General features: G+C 43.0%; 1 protein-coding gene across 2 annotated transcripts in view; it reads right to left on the bottom strand.

Moving 5' to 3' along the window:
- Window positions 1–27,614, bottom strand: part of SRCIN1 (SRC kinase signaling inhibitor 1) — a 390,348-nt gene that overhangs the window by 271,895 nt on the left and 90,839 nt on the right. Inside the window, exon 1 of one of the 2 annotated variants that reach the window (XM_029572789.1) lies at window positions 8,151–8,309. The exons of the other annotated variant lie outside the window; for it this stretch is intronic. The gene's annotated coding sequence lies outside the window, so the exon portion shown is untranslated. Of the gene's footprint in view, window positions 1–8,150; window positions 8,310–27,614 lie in introns of those variants that run through there. 2 annotated transcript variants of the gene reach the window in all.

Below are 27,614 nucleotides of genomic sequence, written 5' to 3'. Positions count from 1 at the left end.
GCCGATGGAGAAGACTGCGTTGACGTCGATGCCCGTGGAAGTAGCTGTATGGAGAAAAGCTGCTCCATTTTCTCAGCCCTTAAACGACGACCTTTACTGGTCATTTCAGCACAAGACTTACACATTTGAATGTTGTGGTCTTTGCCTAAGCAAAGAACACATTCAAAATGTGGGTCGGTAATCGACATAGTTCTTGTGCAGTTAGGGCACTTTTTGAAGCCAGAGGCCATGGCGCCGGACGGCCGTCGACGGCAAAAACCCCAGAGTTATCGCTCCCAGCCGGGAATCGATAACAGAAAAAAGTTACCGCCGGTAATAAAATCGAAAAACCCCTGCGGCTGATCAAATTTTTTCAAAATTCGTACAAGGTGAAAATCACCTCAAGACTCCTAATAGCCCGCGATGCTAACGGCTTCGCGGAAAAAAGAAGACTGAAGAGAGACCCCTGTGGCAGGGAATATCATGGCATGCTGGGCATGCTCAGTAGGCACTCAAAAGTAGGCCAGTCAAAAGTTTCATAGAAACTTTTAAAGAAGTTTTCCGTACATAGGGCTCCATTACCGATGTCACCCATATGTGAGGACTACATCCTGCTTGTCCTGGGATAAACAAACCTTGACACCACCGGCCCTGACGCCACCATCCCGACCAAGCTGCCTCCACTGTCTTCCTGTAGGAAAGCACCCATGCACATGTGCACACACAATATGGGCCCTGTGGCAGCAATCCCTGAGCGGCCCCTCCAGATGATGTCAGCCTCCTGGCCTATATAACCTAAGTCCCCGCAGCAGTCCCTCACCTCAGCAACAGGTCTTCTGCCTTGCAGTGTGTGTTGCTTTGAGTTCCTGGTTCAGGTGTCCTGCACTCCTGGTTCCTGCCTTGTCTCTCCAGCTTTGCCTCATCTCTCCTGCCTTGCCTTGTCCAGCCTTGTCTAGTCCTGCCATCTTGTCCAGTGTCTTCATATCCCCTTGGACTGACTCGCTGGATCTTGACCTCTGGCCTGAACCTAACCACGACTGTCTGCTGCCTGGTCCTAACCATCCTTATCTGTAGCTTGCCCCGATCTTGGCCTATCTCCGACTCCGTTAGTCTGCTGCCTGCCCTGACTCTGGTGTGTCATTGCACTCTTGTTCTAGGCACAGTCTAGGGACCTTCTTAAAACCTGTTGGCTGCCAGAACCCAAGGGGGAGGCGGCTGGTATAGGTGAAGCTCCAGTCTGTCTCCCTACAGGGTGCGTTGCCAGCTGCCAGCATAGGTCACGTAGGTTCAGTTATGATGCTGCGTCAACTACATCACAGCACAAAAGGTTCACATCCACACTACCTTTCACAAAGTGCTTGACAAAGTCCACCAGGAGAGACTCCTAAGAAAATTAAAAAGTCACAGGGATAGGAGGCAAAGTCCTATTGTGGACTGAAAGCTGGTTAATAGATAGGAAACGGAGAGTAGGACTAAATAGTCAGTTTTCTCAGTGGAGAAAGGTAAACAGTGGAGAGCCTCAGATGCTTTTTAATATATTTATAAATGATCTAAAAAGGGAATAGCGAGTGAAGCGATTAAATCACAAGTGGATTATGAGAAATTGCAGGAGGACCTTGAAAGACTGGGAGACATGACATACAAAGGACAGATGAAATTTAATTTGGACAAGTACAAAGTGATGCACATAGGGAAAAGTAACCAATGCTGTACTAATCACATAATGTTAGGTTCTGAATTAGGAACTACCACTCAGGAAAAGGATTTGGGCATTATTATGGACAATATTTTGAAATCCTTGGCTCACTATGTGGCAGCAGTGAAAAAAGCAAACAGAATATTAGGAAAGGAATGGAGATTAAAACAAAGTATGTTGTAATACCTCTGTATCACTCCATGGTGAGACCGCACCTAGAATACTGTGTGCAATTCTGGTTACTGTTTCTCAAAGAAAGATATAATTGTACGGAAAGGTACAGAGAAGGGCAACCAAAATGATAAAGGGGCTGGAATGGCTCTCCTCTGAGGAAAGGCTAAGAGGTTAGGGCTGTTCAGCTTGGAGAAGTCAGCTGAGGGGAGTTATGATAGAGATCTTTAAAATCATGAGTGGAATAAAACAAAAAAATGTGAATCAGTTATTTACTCTTTCAAAAAATACAACACACTAGGAACACTCAATGAAGTTACTAATTAGCACATTTAAAACAAATCTGAGAACATTCTTTCACTCAATGCACATTTAAGCTCTGGAATTCACTGCAGGAGGATGTGGTAATGGAAGTTAGCAAAGCTGGATTTAAAAAAGGTTTGGACAAGTTCTTGGAGGAGAAATCCATAAACTGTTATTAACAAGGTACACTTGGGGAAAGCCACTACTTATCCCTGGGCGTAAGCACCATGGGGTTTATCTCCTGTTTGGGATCTTGGCAGGTAACTTGTGACCTGGATGGTCTATTAGGAATGCGCAGTTAATTGTTTACATCAAGAGGTGTGGGGATTGAGAGTTATTTACATGGCCACTGTTGGAAACAGGTCAGGGTTTGATGGACCTGTTTCCAACAGGTTTGTCTGACTCTGCATGGTTTAAATTGAATTTTGGCCCATCATTTGTTGATGGCATTTACATTAGAATATCATCCTAGTGAACACAGTCAGGTAGTTTACAAGCCAGTAGATACAACTACTAACACAAGAAGAGGATACATGTTTGGTTCTGGAGTGGTACAACTGTAGAGCACATCAGGATCCTATTGCAGAGAAAGGGGCTGTTCCCAAACCAAAATAGTTAGTTTGGGATTTCTTTGATGGACAATATATTAAAGTTTGAATATTTACTCTACAAGATTGACACACAGGTGAATTTTCAAAGGAGTTTTGCAGTAAAGGTAACATAGTATTTTAGCAATTTTCAAAAGCCATTTACCTGCATTAAGAGCACTTAATGAGTAAAACCTATTGACAATCCAATGGCATATATTGTTGCAATTTTCAAAAGCCCACTTACATGGGTAGAGTGCTTCTGAACATTAGGCCCTAAATGAACAATTATCTCTTTATGCAGAAATGCTGGTTAAATCTAGAGCATATTTATTTGCAGTACTATAATGACACCTTCATGAAGTAATGCTTTATTCTCGTTTTTCTACTTTTTTCTATAAGGCAATGAAAGGGGTAACATTTCATCATCGTAACAATTACTTTGTAGAAAACACAATTTAATATTTTTCCTTTATATTTTTTTAATTCCTTTACCAGCTTCCACATGCTTTTATGATGCCAGTGGGCACAATTATGTTGGCAAAAGTGTCACAAATGACAACACATGAACTGGATTCTACTGGTCCATACTGGGAACCATATCAGCAATGCATTCAGACAGCATGTGTGGGATATTCCTTGTATCACTTCTTGCAGGGGAGCTCTTTAAATCTTTCAAATGACATCTGCAAAGTAGTGAATGAGTATTCTTATAATGTGACGTCACTTTCATTGATCCTTAGACCTCCCATATGCTCAGGCTTTTCCCCTCTCGGGCTACTTGAGAGTTCTTTTATACTACAAGAAGTCGCTTTGCCACAAAAAAAACATTATTCTGTCACACAAGTGCTGACCTGTAGGAAATCGGAGCGGCCTCGGAGGGAACTTTCCTTCCGCTTCCCCCCCACACCTTCCCCTCCCTAACCCGCCCCCCAGATCTAACTAGAACCCCCCCTTATCTTTGTCGGGTAAGTTGCGCCTGCCAATGGCTGGCGTAGCTTACACGCGCCAGCTGATGGCCGGCCCGCGACGTCAAATGGCAGCTGTGCCTGGAGGCTCCGGCTTTGTGCTATCTTAGCCTTTAGTTGCCATGCCAGAAAACACCCTGATTTGTCTCCACCTTCATAAAATGTCTGTTTAGTGATATCAAGGGCATGTAACACTTGTGAATTATTAAGCTGGCATAATTCCGATGCAGCTAATAGCTTAGGATAGCACTTCACTGATTGGGTTTGCATATGTTTGTTGGGTAACTGCTCTACTTTATCGGGCAGATACTGTAATCAACCTATTGAACATAGATGAGTATCTACATAGTGTAGATCTCCCTACTTTAACTACAGAGCAGCAGTGAACCCTTGACGCACCCATCACTTCAGGGGAAATCCTCCAGGTAATCAAATCACTTAAGCCTGGCAAGTCACCTGGGCTTGATGGTCTATCCAGTGCCTATTATAAGAAGTGTGCACCCACATTGGTAGAACCCTTAGTGAGCTTTTTTAACAGCAGGAGAGAGGGTGGCTCAATAGCACAACAATCTAATGTTGCGGGCATATCAGTTATCACAAAACCAGGGAGAGACCCATCGCTATGTGGATCGTATAGACCCATCTCCTTAATCAATCTGGACCTAACGATATTAGCTAGAGTGCTTGCCCTTAGGCTTAACGGATATCTACCAATGCTGGTGCATTCAGATCAAGTAGGGTTTGCACCACAACGCATGGTGGCCGACAAAATTCAGAAAATTGTCGACCTCATGTGGTGGGCCCATAAAGAGCAAATCTTATCTACTGATGCAGAAAAGGCTTTTGACCTTGTACACAGGCCGTATTTATTTCAAACTTTATGTAGAATGGCTTTTCTTCAATGGGTGGAAAAATTATATGATAATCCTCAAGAAGAGTTAAAGTTGACTACAGGAACGCTACAGGAATGCTTTGGATATTGGCTGAGGCATCAGACAGGAGTGCCCACTCTCCCCCCTATTATTTGCCCTATATTTAGAGCCATTTACAAATCAAGTACGGACAACATCATCCATACAAGGGATTACCCTGGGAGCCACCAACTACAAACTCTCTCTCTTTGCTGACGACATCCTATTCATTCTTACAAATCTAAAGCACTCTTTGATAGGGGTTGAACATGAGCTATCATGTCTCGGCAAAGTCGCTGGCTTCAAGGTTAATCTTGAAAAGTCAGCGCTCCTTAATCTTAATTTAACTAATTCAGAGGTCAAGGTGATTAAGGAAAAATTTCCCTTTCATTGGGCCAAATCACACATTAAATATCTGGGGATATTATTGGGCTCCCAGCTCACAGATCTGTATAATCTTAACTATGGGCCTTTGGTGGAAAAAATTGCTAAAGACTTAAGTGGAGTAGGGGAAATGTTTTCTTGGCTGGGAAGGATCGCCATTATTAAAATGAGTGTACTACCAAAATTTCTGTACTTATTTTCGTCCTTACCAGTATACATACCATCACCGATCTTTCGTAGCTGGCAGAAAAAGATCTTTGATTTTATATGGAGATGACGCTCACCCCTCAGAATCTCACACTAGCTATTATTCCTCCCTACATTACACGGAGGACTGAGGGTACCAAATTTTCTTTGGTATTACGCAGCTTCCCAACTGCGAGTAATGCTAGACTTTAACCGCCAGATCTCTATTAAACAATGGGTGCAAATTGAGAAAAAACTAATTGGGGTACTGGCTATCCAGGCTATGCCATGGCAGCCCCGGTCATCCTGGCGACCAGTACAATGTCTTCGCTGGGCAACGAGGATCACTCTGAGGGTCTGGTCACAATGGCAAAAGAAGTTGGTGGGCGAATGTGGATACTTTTACCAAACCTCCTTATTTCACAATGTGCACTTTCCGATAGATTTCAAACTCATCAGCTCAATGCTTGGCGCGACAAAGGGATTACCACAATTGGCCATTTACTGCGCCAGGGCAAACTATTATCTAAGGAAGCGATGACAAAACTATATCATATAGACTCCAACGTTTTAGGCTATGCACAGCTCACGTACTTTGTTTATTCTTTACAGAAAGCAAAACTTTTATGAAATGGTAGATCCTTATTTGAAACCTTTTATATGAATAGTGATTCGATTACTGGCTCTATATTGAAAATGTATCAGTTATTTTATGGCAATGAACCTGGCCCTTTTAAACATTGAATATTGGGAAACAGACCTAGGTCGGCATTTAGGCCCCAAAACATGGGGGGCGGTTGTTCGTGTAGCCAGTAGGTGCTCTATCTCAGCTAGATTGCAAGGAAATTGCTATAAAATGATTTGCCATTGGTATTTAACACCAGATAAACTGCACAGATTTTACCCAAGCATCTCAGATTCTTGTTGGCGCATATGTGGAGAAACTGGCTCTTACTTACACATCTGGTGGGAATGCCTGTGAATTTTCCTGGCTGAGTGAGATTTTGGGAGTGTCACTAGCTCCTTCTGCTAAGGCAGCCCTACTACACGTGCTGCCACCCAGGTTAAATAAACATCAGCAGAAACTCTGCGTCCAGGGGTTTATAGCTGCGCGCTGCTTGGTTGCAACCCGGTAGAGAGCAATTCAGGTGCCGGGTTTTAAGGATGTTGTAAAAAGATTGCCTCCTTAACGGCTGCTAAGCATAAACGATCATCCTCCCTTACACAAATATGGAAACCTTTCTTAGATTTTTAGGTGCAAAAATAACAGAATAGCCTTTTGCTTTATTTTATACCTATCTCACATGCATAGAGCATTGTACAGCTCATACTTGATAATTTATTTCTATCTTATGACTAGCTACAGCAGTGTAACTGTTACAAGAACGGAAAGTTTTGTTTAACTGACATTTATTTTCCAGGTACTGATGCTTAGAGAGCTCTACTAAAGGGGAAAGAGGGAGGGGGATTTTGGGGGCGGATTGTTACATTTTAATCATTGTTTGCTGTTCCATGTATTGAATGATTTCTAAAACTTTAATAAAAATGTTAATTACAAAAAAAAATAAATGTATATATGTACACACAAAACCACCGATGCCTCTAAGATCTGTTAGCAAGAACCTGTTAGACATTCCTTCAGAACATCACATTCGCCTAGAAGACACCCGATCTAAGGCTTTTACCGTCACAGGACCACAATTATGGAACGCCCTACCCTGATGATATTAAAACTACCACAGATCCATTAGCTTTCAGGAAGAAATTAAAGGTTTTATTGTTCAAAGAAGCATAAGAGGCTGAATAAAGTTGGTCTTTGGTGTTATCAGATTGATTTAGCTAACTTGGGTAAGGCCAGAGTTAATAACTGTAGAATCCCTCAGGAAATTACTGCAAAAGGGCAACGTGTATTTTACATAATGTGCTGTTTAGTTTATTATGAGTGTTTTATGTGTAAATCGCCTAGTATTGTGGATCACATGAGCAAGATATTTTTATATAAATAGCAGTAAAATACATCAGAATAATATTTTAGATAAACTTGTCTGTCCCTTTTCTGTATTTCCTTCCTTACGGCAAATATCTTTAGACAGATATTTTGGTTCTTTAAAAAGGAAAGGCAACCTGGTAAGAGTCCATTTTTCTCCAAGACCAATACAGCCACCAGAACTTTGCACTCTCTCATCATGGCTAATTATATTGAGTGTTTTAGGTGAGAGTTAGAAGTTCTCATTCCCTTCTTCCTCAAGTCATATCACAAGCCAGGGTTGCTGATGTCATTGTGGTTCATTACTGCAGAAATCATACTGAACTATCTCATCTGGACAGCAGTAACCCGGAAAGAAGAGATGAGTGCTCCTAGTTGGTATTTGCTATACATTATAGACTTCATAACGTTTGTCCCAGTGTGGTGGGGGAATGAAGACTTCAGGTTGAAGACACAAATGACAACAATGTTGGTTCAAAAGGGTCATTAGACAAAGTGTAGAGAGACTGACGATGGGGAAAAGTAAGAGGACAGTATATAGTCTTGTTTTTCAGAAAAGACTAATTTAGAGGAGGAATTCCCCACATAAGAAAAGGAGGCAAGAAGAGTGGACCCCTACAGTGATTTCTAGGACCTCACCTTTTAGTGATCTTGGGATGGCTGCAGAGATCATTTTCCAGACATTCTTCTACAGAACAAAGAATACGGTCTCGGGATAGAACGTGACAGCAGCAGAAGAGTCCGCGACGAAGGGAAGAATTCAATGGGGAAAGGCAGGAAGGTCAGGCTGGGATCTCGCCAGCTCTGATCACTAATCAAACATTGGCTTTGGACAGTAGCAAAAGGGTCCCGAGATTACTGAAATTCTAGGGCCGAAAAATTTATCACAGCGCAGACAGAAAACCTAAAGGAAAATGTAATCAAGAAGAGCAGTTCCCCCTCCCCCCACACATAAACTGCTCCCTCGCAGACCCCTACCTGCCACGGATCGGGCTTCCTCGGGCCACCTTAACAATTCCCTGCTCTCACGAAGAAAGATGCGCACAAGCGCCGGCCTTCCTCCAGGCACGCATTCGCCTCCGCTCAGCCGGGTTTATTGCCGCAGCCGCAGGCGCCGTCCGCAGCGAGCATTGCGCCTTTCACCACTGACCTTTGCGATGCAAGCTCGCCGAGCTCCTTATAAGGACACCGTTGTCATAGCGACCGCGACTCCACCTGTCTCTCAGCACGGAGCGCGGGCACGGGCACCTGGGAGGAGGCGTCCGCAGCGCCCCCCCCCCCTCCCCGGCTAACGCAAGCCTGATGCAGGAAGCTGCAGCCGAGCTCGGCACGGAGCACAGCGCCCCTAAACCTCCTCCCAGCACTGCCAACCATTCACCAGGTAGAGAACGGGGAGAGCCATCCTCAGATGCGGTGGCAAACACAGTCAAATATAAACACAATATTTCCAGTGCTAGGAGTCTTCGGGGCCTAGCAATAAAACTCTTGTTAAATAATTTTCTAGCATGTGAGTCGGTAAAAATTTAACATGCAAAACTAAAATGTCAAGTGCAATGCAATACATTTTAGTGTCCCCATTAGCATCAATATGCCAATACTATACGCATTAACCCACAAATGCAATTATTAAAAAGCTTGAGATGATTCCAGATAGCATATGCACACTGACTAAACTAAGCATAGTCAATTCTGTGGGTCATAGTAAGGGAAGCACATAGGATTGCTTGACAGTGCTGAGGGGGAAAATGAGAGATCAAAAGGAGAGCAGGGTAAAGCAGAACAGTTTCAGGAAAGGAAAACCCAGACATGAGAGCATATTTCTGTGCTTCTGTTTTCTGTCAGTAAGGGTTGGTGAGAGAAAATCTGGGCACCCTGACTCAGAAAGTTATTGATATCTGACTATTTCCCTCCTCTGCCCCCCTGTTGCAAGCCCCCTGTAGTGTACACCCCTCAATGGCTGGATGGCACAGTCTACCAGGGCCTCAAAGCTGAAAGGTCTACACTCAAACCAAAACAAAGTTCAAACAAGCGTTCAGCTGGGACTGGTGTTCAGCCTCAAGTCTTGGAACCCTTACTGAGGTCTTTATCCACACTATCAATGCCAATAATCTTAAAGACCTTTGTCTTCTTTTAACCTATTGCTGGGAAATACAATGATGGTGTGTAGATGCAAATATATTTTTTAAGTATTCAAATCTTAGAGGAAAGATTGACGGAAAGTAGACGAGGTGACAGGAGAGACATTGTTTTTTTATGTCCTCTAGTCCACATGTTCTGTAACTGCTCCTGTTCCTGTAGCCATATCTTCTCCAACTATCACCCACCTCCCACCCAAACCATCCCCTTTATTTAAACTTATTAATCACTCATGTGAAACTCTAACCAACATACAATAAATTGTATACATTTCATAAAATTCAATTTATAATATATAAAACAACACAAAAGCAGCAATACAATTCAGAATATAAAAACAAAAAATAAAAAACATTATCAATAGAAAATATAAAAACACTGGTAATTCTGTCCAGAAAACAAAGATAAATGTCAAATACAACATCTGAGATCATAAATCTATAAGTTATCAAAATTAAAAGCCTTCTGCTTCAAACAGACAGGCCTATCCTGTAAAGTGCGGCCGCGTTTACCCTGCTCCTAAGCCGCTTCTAACTCACGTTCTGGCCGCGTTAGCCCTTCCTGCGATCCCGAATCCCCTTTAACCTACTCCTACCGCGTCCTAAATTCCCCGGGCAACCCCTTCCGCCCGCGGCATGTATATTGCATGCAAACGAGCGAATTAGCTCGATATTGCATGCAAACGAGCCAATTAGCTATTCCCCTAGCATCCTGTAACCCGCGCCCCGACTAACGCTACCTTTCCCTGCCGTTTTGTCGCGCGTTTAACCTGCAAACTTACCGCCTACCCTGACCCAGGCGGTAGAGGCATGGGTAAGGGTAGGTGGCAAGCTTTCCCCCCAGCCCCCGCTCACCTGCCCCGGCCGCAATCATGGGTCTCCGTGGCAGCCCCAGTCCTCTCCCCTGCTCCCGAAAGCAAAAAAAAAAAGCGAAAAAAACTTTGCAGCCCCCTCCGGACATCGGAGGGGGCTGCAAAGTTTTTTTTCGGGAGGGGGGCTGCCACGTGCAAGTAAGTTGTTTCGCCGCTTGTCTCTTCTCCCCCCCGGGGGGAGAAGAGACAAGCGGCGAAACTGAGCAGCGAAGCCCGAACCCGACCCGGCGAATCCCGGACCCGACCCGGCGAATCCCGGACCCGACCCGGACCCCCAACCCGGACCCGACCTGACCGCTGTCAGTCTGTTCTCCCTCCTCCCGGAGCAAGGCTGCTTTTCGCGCCCTGCTCCGGGAGGGGGGAGAAGAGATGACAGCGGCGAAACTAAAAAAAAACAAAAGCGGCAAAACTGAACGACGAAACTGAGCGGTGAAGCTAAAAAAAAAAGAAAAGCAATTTTTTTTCAAAATTGACAATTTTGGTTTTTTTCCAAAAGCGACTTACTTTTGGGATCTGTCAAGATCCCAAAAGTAAGTCGCTTTCGGACGCCTGCACAACTTACTTTTTTGCAGCCATCATCAGTGACACGACCTGGCTCCGTAGCTCCTCCCGACAAGATGGCCGCCTGCACGGGGAAAGCGCGCAATTGGCCGCTCAAGACGTGACGTCACGATGTCACGTCTTGAGCGGCCAATTGTACGCTTTCCCCGTGCAGGCATCCATCTTTGTCTTCGGGAGGAGCTACGGGAGGCAGATCGTGTTCCTGCTCAGGGCTGCTGGCTACAAAACAGTAAGTTTTGCCGCTGAAAAGTTTTTTGCCGGTGTCCGGGCTGGGGGAAAGCTTCGCCGTTGTCAGTGTCCCCCCTCCTCCCGGAGCAAGGCGGCTTTTCCGCCTTGCTCCGGGAGGAGGGGGGACACTGACAAGTCGTTTCGCCGCTGTCTTCGCCGTTGTCAGTGTCCCCCCTCCTCCCGGAGCAAGGCGGCTTTTCGCGCCCTGCTCCGAGAGGAGGGGGGACACTGACAAGTCGTTTCACCGTTGTTTCTGCGCTGTCGCCGCCGTTGCTTCCTGGTATCTGTCATTTCAAATGACAGATACCAGGTATAGGCCCGCGCACCCAGGATCCTGTATAGGCGCTCTATCCAGTATCCTGGGTTGCGCGGGCCTAAGGCTTTTCGGACGCGGCTTACATTTACATACAATTAGGCTTCAGGATCGAGCGGTAGGTGAGCTGCACTGTGCGGGCGGTAACCGCGGGTGCCGTAGGCACTAACGCAGCTCTTCCTACCGCTCGTTACTGGATCACCCTGAGAGATGGTTGTATTCTAATCTTAGTTCAATGGGAAGAGAATTCCAGAAAGTTGGAGCCATACAACTGAAATTGTGTCCTATAGTTTTTGATAGTCTATACATTTTAAAGGAAGGGATATAGAGTGGTCAGTCATCCATAAACTGTAGGCCCCGCTCTGACATATTTTTAACTTTTCCCATCAGATATTCAGGAGACAGATAACCTTAAAATTGGGATCTGTAAAAAGCAGGAGCCAATAAAACTTACATAAAATTGAGCTGATGTAATCTCTGAAATGGCAACTAGCAGTTATATGGACAATAGCATTCTTTATCATCTGTAAACTACATATAACTTTTAATGGTACACCTGAGGAAAGTGAATTACAGTAATCTAACAAGAAGAGTATACAGAGTGGAGGAGTAGCCTAGTGGTTAGAGCAGTGGGCTACAAAGCAGGCTTCAAATCTCACTGCTGAACCTTGGGCAAGTTGCTTTACACTCTGTTGCCACATTTTGTGTCTATCAGATAAACCCTTAGGGGCAGATTTTTAAAGTTACGCGCGCGGGGTACATTTGTGCGCGTTACCCGGCACGCACAAATGTACACCCGATTTTATAACATGCGTGTGCTGCTGCGCACATGTTATAAAATCCAGGGTCAGCACATGCAAGGGGGCTGCACACTTTTGCACCTTGCGCGTGCTGAGCCCTAGGGGAGCCCCAATGGCTTTCCCCGTTCCCTCCCCCGACCTTTCCCTCCCTTCCCCTATCTAACCCACCCCCCAGCCCTACCTAAATCCCCCTCCCCTACTTTATTTCGACGAGTTACGCCAGGCGTAACTTATGTGCACCCCGGACCGCCCCCGGACAGCCGCCATGCCCCGGACCCGACCCTGGACCACTGCCACGCCCCCGGACCTCCCATTTTTGAAAGCCCCGGGACATACGTGTGTCCCGGGGCTTGTGTGCGCCGCCGAGCCTATGCAAAATAGGCTCGGTGTGCGCAGGGGTAGGTTTCTGGAGGTTACGAGCGTATCTTACACGCGTAACCTTTTGAAACTCTACCCCTTAGTGAATCAGAATGTAAGCCCTTTGGGGATAGGGAAATACCTACAGTACCTGAATATAATCCAGGCTGAAGTGCCAAAAAGTGGAATATAAAATAAAGAGAATGCACCGCAGTTTTAAATTGAACATTGGTCAAAAATGGTTTCAATGAGTGAACTAGTCTGAACCTAAACTGTGCCCTTTACATTGTAGTGATGATTGTGAATTTGTTTTATGTATCAACTCATATGTATATTTATGATTTTATAGGATCTCTTTCATTTGTGTTAAGCTGTGCGATATGGCTTTATAGCACTTTGCAATGTTTTCACTCATAGCATTGTTAGTCTTTTAGGGGGGAGGGGGAGGGAGAGCGAGAGAGATACTAGCCATAATACCCTCATACTAGGTAGGTATTTATACCTCTATATGAGGCCCACATAGTTACTCAAGGTGAGGTTTAGATAGGAGTGTAGGGGTTAGGAGCCACTTTGACATGCAGAATGCGACGTATGAACAGAACAATGCTCTCTTGTGAAGATTTTATGACCTTCAGAGTGAAGAAACTCACCCAAAGATGAGATTTGTGCAATGTTCTCTCAACCTAGCTTGATGTTACCCAGGTAGAGAGTCCATCAAGCTAGGTTTATTTTATTTATTTATTTGTTCGTTTTTATATACTGAAGTTTAGCTAGAGGCCTTCACTCTGGTTTACATTTGAAACAACGAAATACATGTGTAGAAACCATATGAGAGTCATTACTGTACACTGGTTGAACCAAGATATACATCTAACGGTATGAATGGTAATACAACATTTAGGATACAATGAGCTAGAGCAAGAAAAAAAAATATAACAAGATATAATACTATAACAAGGTAGTTGGTAATTCACCATTTAGGATAATTAACAGCAGGGGACAAGTTATGAATCTGGTTGTGACAGTGGATGGGAATGGATAGACGCTAGCAGGTTTTCTAGCGGCATATTGGGAGAATCATTATATGGATTAAATAACCGTAATAGTATGGTTTAGTGATAAGAAAATAAGTTTGAAGTGTCCGTAAGGGTATGGGGTGTTGGTTGTGACGGGTAGATTAACCAATCCCGTCTTTGAAGGTTTGTCTCAAGAGCCAGGTCTTGAGATCTTTTTTAAAGGTTTTAGTGTTATTTTGTAGTCTTAGTTGCTCTGGTAGTGAGTTCCAGAGGTGAGGGCCTGCTATGGAGATGGCTCTGTTTCTTACAGTAGTATGTTTGGCAGTTGAAATTGTTGGGATGTTGAGTTTTAACTTGTTTGTTATTCTCGTATTACGTTGAGAGACGTGTCTCTGAATGATGTTAATTAGTCCTGTGTTTTCCATGTTGTGAATTGCACTGTGTATAATGGTCAGAGTTTTATATTTGATTCTCCTATAAACGGGTAACCAATGTAGTTCTTTTAGGACTGGGGTGATGTGGTCGGATCTTTTGTGACCTGTGAGGATTCTGGCTGATGCATTCTGTAGAAGTTGGAGTGGTCGAATGGTAGATTTGGGTAGGCCTATCAGTAGTGAGTTGCAATAGTCGAAACTGGTGAATATGAGTGATTGAAGAATGGTTCTGAATTCAGGTTGGTACAGTAGGGGTTTTAGGTGTTTGAGGATTAATAGCTTGTGAAAGCCTTCTTTAATTTTCAGGGAGATGTATTTTTTGAAGTTAAGCTCTGGGTCTAACCATATTCCGAGATCTTTCACTTTGTCCTGTAATTTGATGTGTGAGTTGTCGATTTGTATGGTGTGGTTCATGTTGATCCCGGATTGTTTTTTCTTGAGTAGTAGACACTCCATTTTTTCCATGTTTAGACATAGCTTCATGTGGTTTAGCATATTTCTGATTTTGTCGAGGTATGTGACTGAAGTTTTCATAGTGTCTTTGATTGTGTTAGTTACAGGTATGATTAGTTGGATGTCGTCGGCATACATGTAGTATGTTATGCCGAGACTTGATAGAAGCTTGCAGAGGGGTATTAGGTATATATTGAACAAGGTAGCAGATAGTGCTGATCCTTGGGGTACTCCGGTTTCAAGGGGTATGGCATCAGAGTAGTGGTTGTTAATGTTTACTTTGAAGTATCTATTTTTGGGTTTTTTCTATTTTGTTGTTGATCTGTTTTGTTCTTTCCGGGTTTATGTTGTTGGCGGTTTCCATTGTGAGTTGGTGCCATGATTGAATGGCGTTGTTTATGTTGGATAGATCCAGATTAGATAGGTGTTTTCCGAGATCTTGTTGAAGGATGTCAGGTTGGAAGGGAGGTCGGTAGCTAAAGGAGTATGGTTCCTTTGTTTTGCCGGTGTTAGTGCAGTTTGCTTGAGTTTCGCAGTGAAGGAGGTAGTGATCGGACCAAGGGACTGGTGTGTAAGAAATTGTTATGTTTGATAGGAATTCATTGGTGAATATCAGGTCCAGGGTGTGACCGGCTTTGTGTGCTGGGTTTGTTACTTGTTGAGTGAGTTTTAGGGAGGATAGAACATCAAGCAAGGTTTGGCATGATTGGGAACGTGGGATGATATCTGTGTGGAGGTTGAAATCTCCGAGTATGATTGTTGGTTTCTTTAGGCTGATGTTTGTTATGAGGAATTCTAGTAGGAGGGATAGGTCATTGTCAAGGAGTTTGGGTGGGCAGTATTCAATGTAAATTTGAAGGTTATCTGAGTCAAAGATGGTTACTTCATATTGTTTCGGGAGTGTGTGTAGGATTGGCTTCATTGCAAACTGTTTTTTTATGATTAATAGTAGTCCACCTCCTCTGCGTGATTTTCGGGGGATTGAGAATAGGTCGCAGTCTGAGTTGTTTAGTTGGTTTGTGATTATATGATCTGTATTTTTGAACCATGTTTCGGTTATGGCGAAGTCTGGGTTTTTTTCTTGTATAATAGAGATTAGCATGAATTTTTTGGTTAGTGATTGAGCATTTATGAGGAAGAATGTGAGGAAGAACATGTGTTTTAATGATTTGTTGAGGAGGATATTGATCAGATGTCGGTGTTTCTCATGAGGGTTCATGTTAGGTGATACGGCCATTTTTGTTTGGGATTTGAGTTGGAGATTCAGAGAACACTGCACAAATCTCATCTTTGGGTGAGTTTCCTCACTCTGAAGGTCATCAAATCTTCACAAGAGTGCACTGTTCTGTTCGTACATCACAATCTGCACATCAAAGTGGCCTCTAACCCCTACACTCCTATCTAAACCTCACCATGAGTAACTATGTGGGCCTCATATAGAGGTATAAATACCTACCTAGTATGAGGGTATTATGGCTAGTATCTCTCTCTCTCTCTCTCCCTCCCTCCCTCCCCCTCCCCCCCAAAAGACTAACAATGCTATGAGTGAAAACATTGCAAAGTGCTATAAAGCCATATCGCACAGCTTAACACAAATGAAAGAGATCCTATAAAATCATAAATATACAATGAGTTATACATAAAACAAATTCACAATCATCACTACAATGTAAAGGGCACAGTTTAGGTTCAGACTGGTTCCCTCATTGAAACCATTTTTGACCAATGTTCAATTGAAAACTGTGGTGCATTCTACCCAGATAGAGAGTCCATCAAGCTAGGTTGAGAGAACACTGCACAAATCTCATCTTTGGGTGAGTTTCCTCACTCCGAAGGTCATCAAATCTTCACAAGAGAGCACTGTTCTGTTCGTATGTCTCACTCTGAATGTCAAAGTGGCCTCTAACCCCTTTCATTCCTACCTATTTATTTAATTTATTTTATTTATTTAAAAGTTTTTTATATACCGCACATGGGGTCACTTACGTGTCCGTCTAGGCGGTTTACAATTTACATACACCTAAACCTGCGAGCCTCATATAGAGGTATAAATACCTACCTAGTATGAGGGTATTATGGCTAGTATCTCTCTCTCTCTCCCCCCCCCCCCCCCCCCCCCCGTGGTTGTAGGTAGAATTTACAACAATTTTGCCACAAGGTGCAAAAACATTATCACAATTTGCAGTTTTACCTATGCAAAGCACTAAGATAGCACACTTTGTGATAAACTGCCTATTACCATAAAACATGCCCCTTTTCCTATCACATGCAATATTTAGTACATTTTGATAAATCCAGGCCTAAATGAGGAGATATGGACTTCTAGTGATGTAACTATCCAAAAGTATTCACAAACTTTTTACTTATCTCTTCAAGAGAAGAGAGACCACATTCAAACAAATATGGTTATTAGCTTTATCAATTTCTGTGTTGCTAATCTAGATGATCTCAATTTTTGACACATTCAGTATTAATTATTTTGCATTCACTTATGTTTAGCCAATACAGGATTGTGTCCTCAGAGGATTACAATTAAAACAACTAAGACAACAATAAAAGCATCAATATCAGAACAAAATATAACAGGTATAAACAAACAAGATTAAATGATTTCTTTGCTTCGGTGTTTACTGAAGAGGATGTTGGGGAGGTACCTGTACTGGAGAAGGTTTTCATGGGTAATGATTCAGAACCAAATCACAGTGAACCTAGAAGATGTGGTAGGCCTGATTGACAAACTGAAGAGTAGTAAATCACCTGGACCGGATGGTATATAACCCAGAGTTCTGTAGGAACTAAAAAATGAAATTTCAGACCTATTAGTAAAAATTTGTAACCTATCATTAAAATCATCCATTGTACCTGAAGACTGGAAGATATCTAATGTAAACTCTATATTTAAAAATGGCTCCAGGGGCGATCCGGGAAACTACAGACCGGTTAGCCTGACTTCAGTGCCAGGAAAAATTGTGGAAAGTGTTCTAAACATCAAAATCACAGAACATATAGAAAGACATGGTTTAATGGAACAAAGTCAGCATGGCTTTACCCAAGGCAAGTCTTGCCTCACAAATCTGCTTCACTTTTTTGAAGGAGTTAATAAACATGTGGATAAAGTAGAACCGGTAGTTGTAGTGTACTTGGATTTTCAGAAGGCGTTTGACAAAGTTCCTCATGAGAGGCTTCTAGGAAAAATAAAAAGTCATGGGATAGGTGGCGATGTCCTTTTGTGGATTACAAACTGGCTAAAAGACAGGAAACAGAGAGTAGGATTAAATGGACAATTTTCTCAGTGGAAGGGAGTGGGCAGTGGAGTGCCTCAGGGATCTGTATTGTGACTCTTACTTTTCAATATATTTATAAATGATCTGGAAAGAAATACGACTAGTGAGGTAATCAAATTTGCAGATGATACAAAATTGTTCAGAGTAGTTAAATCACAAGCAGATTGTGATAAATTGCAGGAAGACCATGTGAGACTGGAAAATTGGGCATCGAAATGGCACATGAAATTTAATGTGGATAAGTGCAAGGTGATGCATATAGGGAAAAATAACCCATGCTATAGTTACACAATGTTAGGTTCCATATTAGGAGCTACCATCCAAGAAAAAGATCTAGGCATCATAGTGGATAACACATTGAAATCATCGGTTCAGTGTGCTGCGGCAGTCAAAAAAGCAAACAGAATGTTGGGAATTATTAGAAAGGGAATGGTGAATAAAACGGAAAATGTCATAATGCCTCTGTATCGCTCCATGGTGAGACCACACCTTGAATACTGTGTACAATTCTGGTCGCCGCATCTCAAAAAAGATATAATTGTGATGGAGAAGGTACAGAGAAGGGCGACCAAAATGATAAGCGGAATGGAAAAGCTCCCCTATGAGGAAAGACTAAAGAGGTTAGGACTTTTCAGCTTGGAGAAGAGACAGCTGAGGGGGGATATGATAGAGGTGTTTAAAATCATGAGAGGTCTAGAACTGGTAGATGTGAATCGGTTATTTACTCTTTCAGATAATAGAAAGACTAGGGGGCACTCCATGAAGTTAGCATGTGGCACATTTAAAACTAATCGGAGAAAGTTCTTTTTCTCTCAACGCACAATTAAACTCTGGAATTTGTTGCCAGAGAATGTGGTTCGTGCAGTTAGTATAGCTGTGTTTAAAAAAGGATTGGATAAGTTCTTGGAGGAGAAGTCCATTACCTGCTATTAATTAAGTTGACTTAGAAAATAGCCACTGCTATTACTAGCAACGGTAACATGGAATAGACTTAGTTTTTGGGTACTTGCCAGGATCTTATCGCCTGGATTGGCCAGTGTTGGAAACAGGATGCTGGGCTTGATGGACCCTTGGTCTGACCCAGTATGGCATGTTCTTCTAGCAGTAACCATAAAGACAAAACATCAAAGCCGAGATTTCACATAAACAAGTTGTTGTTCACAGTGCAATAAAACTGTAAATCATCAGGACACCATTGGGCTTTGAAATAAAATGTCCTGAAAATGTCCAAAACAGGACAAATCTAAATATTAAATAAACTGGGGGACAATATAGCCATTTGTTGAGGCATAAACCACTTTTCTTGTCAGACCACTGACTGTAGTGCCATTTAGAAATTATTTAAACTATAACATAACCCTCCCTCTGTCAGCAATAACCTCTTGGTGTCAAGCTGCAAATCCCTACTAGACATGCTGTCAAGTTTAAACTTCATCCTTCAGGTGAACAACCCTACTCACAAAGCAGGTCACACACTTGACCTGATTTTCACCAATAACTTCTTCACGAACACTTCCATTTCTCACAACCCAGTTCCATGGTCCGACCACCATCTCTTATTTTGCAAGTCTCAAACAAACTACAACACAACAAATAATAACTCTACAAAAAAATCCTTCAAATTCCGTCCTCCTTTTCAAACGAATCTTCTCCTTCAAGAGCTAGGACTTCAACTAGCAAATCTAGATTTATCAAACATAAACAATAGAGATGTGAATCGTGTCCTCGATCGTCTTAACGATCGATTTCGGTTGGGAGGGGGAGGGAATCGTATTGTTGCAGTTTGGGTGTGTAAACTGTCGTGAAAATCGTTAAAATCATGAGCCGACACACTAAAACCCCCTAAAACCCTCCCCCGACCCTTTAAATTAAATCCCCCACCCTCCCGAACCCCCCCCCCAAATGCTTTAAATTACCTGGGGATCCAGCGGTGGTCCAGAACGGCGGCGGTCCGGAACGGCCCCCTCAATTGAATCCTGTTGTCTTCAGCCGGCGCCATTTTGCAAAATGGCCGCCGCAAAATGGCAGCGGCCATAGACAAAAACGATTCGACGCAGGAGGTCGTTCCGGACCCCCGCTGGACTTTTGGCAAGTCTTGTGGGGGTCAGGAGGCCCCCCCAAGCTGGCCAAAAGTTTCTGGGAGTCCAGCGGGGTTCAGGAAGCGATTTCTTGCCGTGAATCGTTTTCCGTACGGAAAGTGGCGCCGGCAGGAGATCGACTGCAGGAGGTCGTTCAGTGGCGGTCCGGAACCCCCGCTGAACGACCTCCTGCAGTCGATCTCCTGCCGGCGCCATTTTCCGTACGGAAAACGATTCGCGGCAAGAAATCGCTTCCTGAACCCCGCTGGACTCCCAGAAACTTTTGGCCAGCTTGGGGGGGCCTCCTGACCCCCACAAGACTTGCCAAAAGTCCAGCGGGGGTCCGGAACGACCTCCTGCGTCGAATTGTTTTTGTCTATGGCCGCCGCCATTTTGCGGCGGCCATTTTGCAAAATGGCGCCGGCTGAAGACAACAGGATTCAATTGAGGGGGCCGTTCCGGACCGCCGCCGTTCTGGACCACCGCTGGATCCCCAGGTAATTTAAAGCATTTGGGGGGGGTTCGGGAGGGTGGGGGATTTAATTTAAAGGGTCGGGGGTGGGTTTTAGGGGGTTTTAGTGTGCCGGTTTTCCTGCCCTCCCCCTTCCCCCGATTTACGATTTTTTAACGATAAATCGGGGGAATTGGTATTGTATCGTGGCCCTAACGATTTTTGACGATTTAAAATATATCGGACGATATTTTAAATTGTCAAAAAACGATTCACATCCCTAATAAACAACGCTATCCATTCCTGGTCTGCAATCACTGAAACAACCGCTAACATCATTAACCCGGAGAAGATCAAACGGCTAAAGAAAAAAAACGAAATTCAAAACCCCTGGTTTAACACCACCCTAAAAAACATGAAATCAGCTCTCAGGAAAACAGAGAAAGAATGGCAAAAAAATAAGCTACCTGCTACACAACAAAAATACCGTACACAATTAGCGGCCTACAAAAAATCAATCCAAAACACAAAATGGAACTACTATGGCTCTAAAATTATTAATTCCTCTAACAAACCCAAATCCTTGTTCAACTTTGTAAATAACCTCATTTCTGATATCTCCACCTCCAACGCAACTATCACCAATAAAAACCTTAGCCAAGATTTAGCCTTCTTCTTTAAGGACAAAATCTCCAAAATAACAGATACCTTTAACTCCACTTCAAGCTTCAGTTTTCAATCATCAACAATTAACATCCCTCCTTGGCTTGAATTCAGACCTATCTCCTTCATAGAAACAGAAAAAATGCTGAAGAAAATCAACCCTGCACGACACAAACTTGACACCATTCCCACCCGAGCACTTAAAGAAATTGCTTATCCTTTAGCTCCAACAATTTCAGCAATCATCAACAAGTCGCTCGAGGAAGGTGAGCTGCCTCCCAAGTTAAAAACTGCCACCATCACACCCTTATTAAAGAAAAAAAACCTCAACCCAGATGACCTAAACAACTACCGCCCAATCTCCAACCTACCCTTTTTCGCCAAAATGATTGAGAAGGCAGCTTTGAAACAACTCAACGAACATCTAGACGATAACAAAATTCTCTTTCCCTCCCAATTCGGCTTCAGAAAGAACCACAGCACTGAAACCCTCCTACTTAACCTCTCCAATACCATCCTACGAGGACTTGACGACAAAAAAGGATACCTCCTGATTCTTTTAGACCTCTCTGCAGCCTTCGACACAGTGGATCATAAAATTCTCATCTCATGTCTAGAATCCATTGGACTAGCTGGCAAGACTCTTAGTTGGTTTACATCCTTCCTCAATAATAGACACTTCAAAGTTTCTCACAACAATTGCTCATCAAACCCCATCCCCCTCGAAACAGGTGTGCCACAAGGTTCAGCACTTTCACCCACCTTATTCAACATTTACCTTACCCCTCTTTGCCATCTCCTATCTAGACTCGACATAACGTATTACAAGTATGCCGATGATATACAATTCCTCATTCCAATTTCCTCCTCAATAGAAGATGCTATGTCTAAAGCAGCTTCACACCTAGACACAATCAGAAACATGCTAATTCATCTCAAACTATGTCTAAATACCAGCAAAACTGAATGTATCCTAATTGCCAAAAAAAATCCTGATCATAAAACAATTCCTCCCTTCCACTTTGATAAGACCCTTGTCCATCTTAAAGAGAGCGTTAAAGACCTGGGATTTTGGTTAGACATTGACCTAAACTACAAAAAACACATTGCTACAAAAATAAAAGAAGGCTTCTACAAACTTCAAATATTAAAACATCTAAAACCTCTGCTTCACCCCCACAATTTCAAAACCGTCCTACAAGCCCTCTTATTTTCCAGTCTGGATTACTGCAACTCCCTTTTGATTGGCCTTCCTAAATCTTCTTTGAGACCCCTACAGCTCCTTCAGAACGCTGCAGCCAGAGTACTAACAGGTAAAAGAAAAGCCGATCACATTACACCTGTTCTCTATCAATTACAGTGGCTCCCTATTGAAAAAAGAGTAGACTTCAAAGTTCTCTCTATTCTTCACAATGCAATATACAAAGACAATTACTCCACCTTTGATGACATCATTCACTTACATTGCTCTCAACGAACAACAAGAACGACTAGTAAAATCCAACTAGTGATTCCCTCACTCCCACAGGCCAAATTATCCTCCACCAGAAACAGAGCCCTTTCCATTATTGGCCCAAAACTTTGGAATTCATTACCTCATTTCCTCACCAATCAAGAAAACTTAAAATCCTTCAAAAAAGACCTAAAATCCTGGCTACTCAGCCAATCTTTTAAAGACTGCACTCAATGAACTCAATGAACTTATAGTATATTAACATAGCCTGCTATCTTTCAATATCTCCTTCAATCAATCTCCCTGTTTCATGATGCAGATGTCCTCTGTTTTTCAATGTTCTCAGATATCTCTGTTCACCTTCTCAGGGTTTCCATCCTGTGTTATCCTGTTATACTCATTCTCCTTGTTATGATTCATCATTACAATTCATCATTGTTAATTTTTGATATTTTTAAATTTCAAACATCGTTCAATGTAACACGTTGTTCTGTATGTAAACCGGAGTGAAGGCAACTCTGCTATACCTCGGTATATAAAAAAAAAATGCTAAATAAATAAATAAATAAAGGCACACTAAATTGAACAGGATAAGCAAAAAGGGTTTACTCTCATTAATGCCTGTTATGGTTTTGAAGAATTTGTGAACCCCGGGCTAAGGTGAGAGATGTCTCCGCCCACAGGGAGGAGCCCCGTGGGCCTCACCGTCGGTGGGCGTGGTCTCAGTGACGTAGGACACAGCTGTGAGAGAGACTTTATTAAGTAAACACAGTCTTTGAGCAAATACAGTAGTCAGGATGATGATGTATATACGAGGGTCCTGTAGTAGCCCGCAGTGCGGGGTACACCTGGATGTTCCAGCAAGCTGATGTAATTACCTCTGAGTGCAGATCCGGTAGTGGCCCGCAGCGCGGGGTATGCTGAGGAAGCTGTACTAGGCAGGCAGAGATCGGTGATACAGGAACCAGGCCGTAGACCCAGTGTAGATGGAGCAGAATCCTGGCACAGATAGAGTAGCGTAGACAGGCTGAAGAATGGTAGTGGCCCGTAGGATGGGGTACACCATGGAGTCTTCAGTGAGGATGATAGAAGTTGGAGAAAGTACTCACACAAGGAAGTCCCAGCAGAGATACCCGAAGAGTGGGTCCAGGCAGGAGGGTCCTCAGAGGAGCGGATAGCCAAGATGCGGAAGAGCTTCCGAGGAGTGGGTACTCTGAGTGTTCAAATGCCAGGAGGAGAGTGGAACAGAAGATCCAAGTAGAGCGGATTTAACAAGAAAGAGAAGTCCTTGCTAACTCGTCTTAGCAATGGAACAGTCCGTATAAATACACTAGCGGTGTTGATGTCATCGGGAGGGGATGCCTCTGAGGTTCCTGCCATGACGTATTCATAAGGAGGCCCTGCGCGCGCATGCCTAAGTGATGCCGGAAGAAAGATGGTGGTCGGCAGCGCCCATGCTGTCCCAGGGACGCCGGGGAAGTCGGCGTTGGTTGGCAGAGGCCGCCATTCTCCCAATGATTGACGGTGCAGGGAAAAAAGAGGTGAGCATGAGAGGTCGCTGCCATCTGCGACCGACGGGTGCAACAATGCCAAGTCATAGATCATCTGTTTAAAGCTATCAAAACAGTTTCCACACTAGACTGACAATTATCAAGTTGATTTAGGATCATTCTATCAAATTTGACAGAAATAAAAGATTTGCCACGGGTCTGTATTTCTCCACTTTATTCACAGCTAAAGAAGTTCTTTCAAAGAAGGTTAGGGGAAAAAAAGCTTCAGTGAAAGAAGTGTGGTTAATAGAAGTTACAAAATCCCTGCACATTTTCTGGAAGCCTTAATTAGGAAGGACTGAAACAGATCCAAATGACAAGTAGATGCAGGGCTACATTTAATCATGTGAGTACAAGATATCTAAAGATAGCAGATGTGCAGTTTCAGTGCTGCTCCTGAACTCTGACCCGGCCCTGTTTATGTTGAAGAAATGTATTCGTGTAACTAACTTGCTGTCTTTCCTGTGGTCAAATGCAGGGATGAGACCCACATGTTTCCCCCCTATGGTGACTGGACCAATAAATTGTTTTTGGTCAGGTGGAAGCCATCCAGCTGTTGTCCCCTATGCAATGTTCCTGGAGCCCGAGGTAGCTTCGGAAAGGATGTCATTGTCTCCAGACCATGTTCACTGGAGTTTGTAGGCAGAGGATGAGATAATCAGAGCAGATGCCCAGAGTTTGGGAAGCCTGCAGGACACACTGGAGATATCGGCACAAGCAAGTGAGGTTCATGGAAAATTTATTTATTTATTTATTATTTTTATATACTGACATTCATCTCAATTGAGATATCACACCGGTTTACATTCAGGTACTGTACTCTAATAATCTTTTTTTCTTCCATGCACTTGTTTTACTTTTTAATGTATACTCTTATGTTATTAGTTATTTAATTTAATTATTTAGTTATTTAATTATTTATTTATTAATTATTTGTTTAATTATTTATTTATTAATTTAATTATTTAGTTATTTAATTTAATTATTTAATTTTTTTTCTTCCATGCACTTGTTTTACTTTTTAATGTATACTCTTATGTTATTAGTTATTTACGTTATAATGTATTTCTCACCCCTTGTTTTATGTAAACCGACATGATACGAACTCCGTGAATGCCAATATAGAAAAATACAAATAAAAATAAAATAAATAATAATCTAAGTTTTTGTACCTGAGGCAATGTAGGGTAAAGTGACTTGCCCAAGGTCACAAGGAGCAACAGCGGGACTTGAACCTTGGTCTCCTGGTTCATAGTCCACTGTTCTAACCACTAGGCTATTCCTCTTCCCTATCTGAAGAGAGTTTGTTGTTGACACTCCCTATCTGAAGAGAGTTTGTTGTTGACACACTGGGAGTGATTCTGGCTATGACAGGGCTGATTTCTATGGGTCAGGTATTTCCAGGATTATCTTTGGTTTGTCCTAAAGACTAACCTCGAGTCTATATGGGATGCCTCTGCAGGCATTGGGAAATCCATTTCTGAGCAGATTCAATATATTTTGGATCAACTTAAAGAAGTTACAAATAATTTTAAAGCCCATGAAACTGATATATTTGATGTTAAGATGTGCCCAGACAATCTTGAAGTCCATATAAAGAATATTCTAGGAAACGAACTAATGTTGATTAAAGATAAAGCCTATTGTCAGCATTCCTCTGTATGTTATCTTCTTATATTCAGTACCCTGTCCCTCCCAATGCAGCCTAGACACAAAACACGATTGTGAGAAATTATTTTAAGGAATTATTTAGCTTGCGGAAGAATATTTATTTATTTATTTATTTAAACGCTTTTATAGACCGGTATTCGTAGGAACATCATATCGGTTTACAATGAACTTAAACATAGTACATGGAACAGGGTGCATAGAACTTGGAGGGGGATGTAAAGGAACTTGAAGGGGTGGTGGGAATACAGCATTAATAATTATGGCAAATATAGTTATAACATGGTGGATATGGAAATACATGTACAACTACGTAAGAAATAGAGAATATAAATATAACGCATTAGAAGAGTGTGTAGTAAATTATGCATTCCAAGATACAATGATACAAATTCGATACTGAGGATGCTAGGTGGGAAGGTTGGGGGATCAGAAAAGGCAAATGAGAGAGGATGGGAGGATAAGCGGTTTGAGAGCATTAGTGTAGGATTGTACCACAATAGAAAGTAATGAAGCAGAGAATCACTGATATTACTAGTGTAATTATTTGATATAAGGCCTATAAGTTCTGAGAATAAATATGCCATTTTTCTTAGCTTCCTTGCAACAAAACAAGTCATGATCAGATATATTAAAGAGCAGTTACTCAAAAGGCTAATTACAGATATCAGAGGAAAACAGAACAGTAGCCACTTGGCCACACCTAACTGCTTGCTGATGTGATAACAGACAGTTGGGGCCTCAAGAACACATGGGAGTAGCCCAAAGAAGAAACCAGAGCAAAAGTCAGAAGAATTAACTTAAAAAGAGCAATATGAGACAAGCTGTTTGAAATCAGAGAAAGAATAGCTCAGAAGAATAGCTTTGGACATTAACATTGGTTAATGAAGTGCCTGTTGAGCTGCTGCTGATTTCCCAGTGTACTGTGTTCCCAGAGCTACAAAGATATATAAGACTCACATTAGGGAACGGTGAGGGGAAATATTTTTGTGAATTTTCTTTACTGCAAACTCTAATCTTATATGCTTTTATTGCTTATTTTCAGACTTATAAGTAAAACTTCTTGTTGCGTCCATCGGTCTCAGACGGCTTCGTACGACATGCCTCACCTTTATTTCAGCCTTCTCCACCAGCCTCAGGAGAATGGCATTTATAGCGTCTCCTTGCTGCACCCTCCGGCTCCCTGGAGCGGCTCTGGCACGGCGTCCCGCCATGTTGACCTGAGGCCTCCTAGGGCAGGCGCGCGCGCATGCCTCGCGTCTTGTAGCAGTGTTGGCGTGAACCTCGGGGGCGCCCTCTTGAGTGATGTCACTGCTTCCATATTCAAAAGGTTGCCCATTTGCTGACTCTCACCGAGTTAGCAACAGATTGGATTTGTTCCAATCTGAAGCTGCTCTGCCGCTTCTACCCTGCTGGAAGCCACCTTCACCCTCCGGAGTTCTATTAGCCTGGGTACCTGCTCCTCGGGGGCCCTTTGCTTATTTCCAGGTGCCTATCCTAAATATAGGTACTCGCTCCTCAAGGGCTTGTGTGTCTGTCCTGGTGCCTACTACCTATTCTTCAACCTGCTGGAACACTACCTATCAGCTACAGAAAGTGAGTATAACTTCTCCCAGCCTGTTTATCTACAACTCCTCGCTGCTTATCTGCATCGGGCCCTATACCACCACTGTGGAACGGGTCTTTTTTGCCGAGGATTACAGACTGTTAATAACTATCCTCTCTCTACTGCTCATTGGGAACTCTACTCAGCTACCAGGGAGAGTGTTATAACATCTGCCAGTCTTTCTCTCCTACAGTGCCTTACTGGACATCTGCATCGGGGCCTTACACCACCATTGTGGGACGGGTCTCCTACGCCAAGAATCACAGACTGTTGCTATCTAATCTACTCTCTACTGCCACCTCTGGTGGACCACACTATCTGTATAATAAAATATATATATTCTCTGTGTTTGTGCATCTGAGTCTAGCCCGGTGCTTCAGTTCCCTACGGGGCTCCTCCACATAGGAGATACCATGACTGTTGCCCCTGAGAATCCACCAAACACCTCGATATCATAACAGATTGCTAACTCCATGGATTCGGCTCAGCTCACTGCATTGCAGGCAATTCCAGACCTGGC

The sequence above is a fragment of the Rhinatrema bivittatum genome, chromosome 12 (genome assembly GCF_901001135.1).
Source record: "Rhinatrema bivittatum chromosome 12, aRhiBiv1.1, whole genome shotgun sequence".
NCBI lineage: Eukaryota > Metazoa > Chordata > Amphibia > Gymnophiona > Rhinatrematidae > Rhinatrema > Rhinatrema bivittatum.
This window is presented reverse-complemented; position numbering and strand designations above follow the sequence as displayed.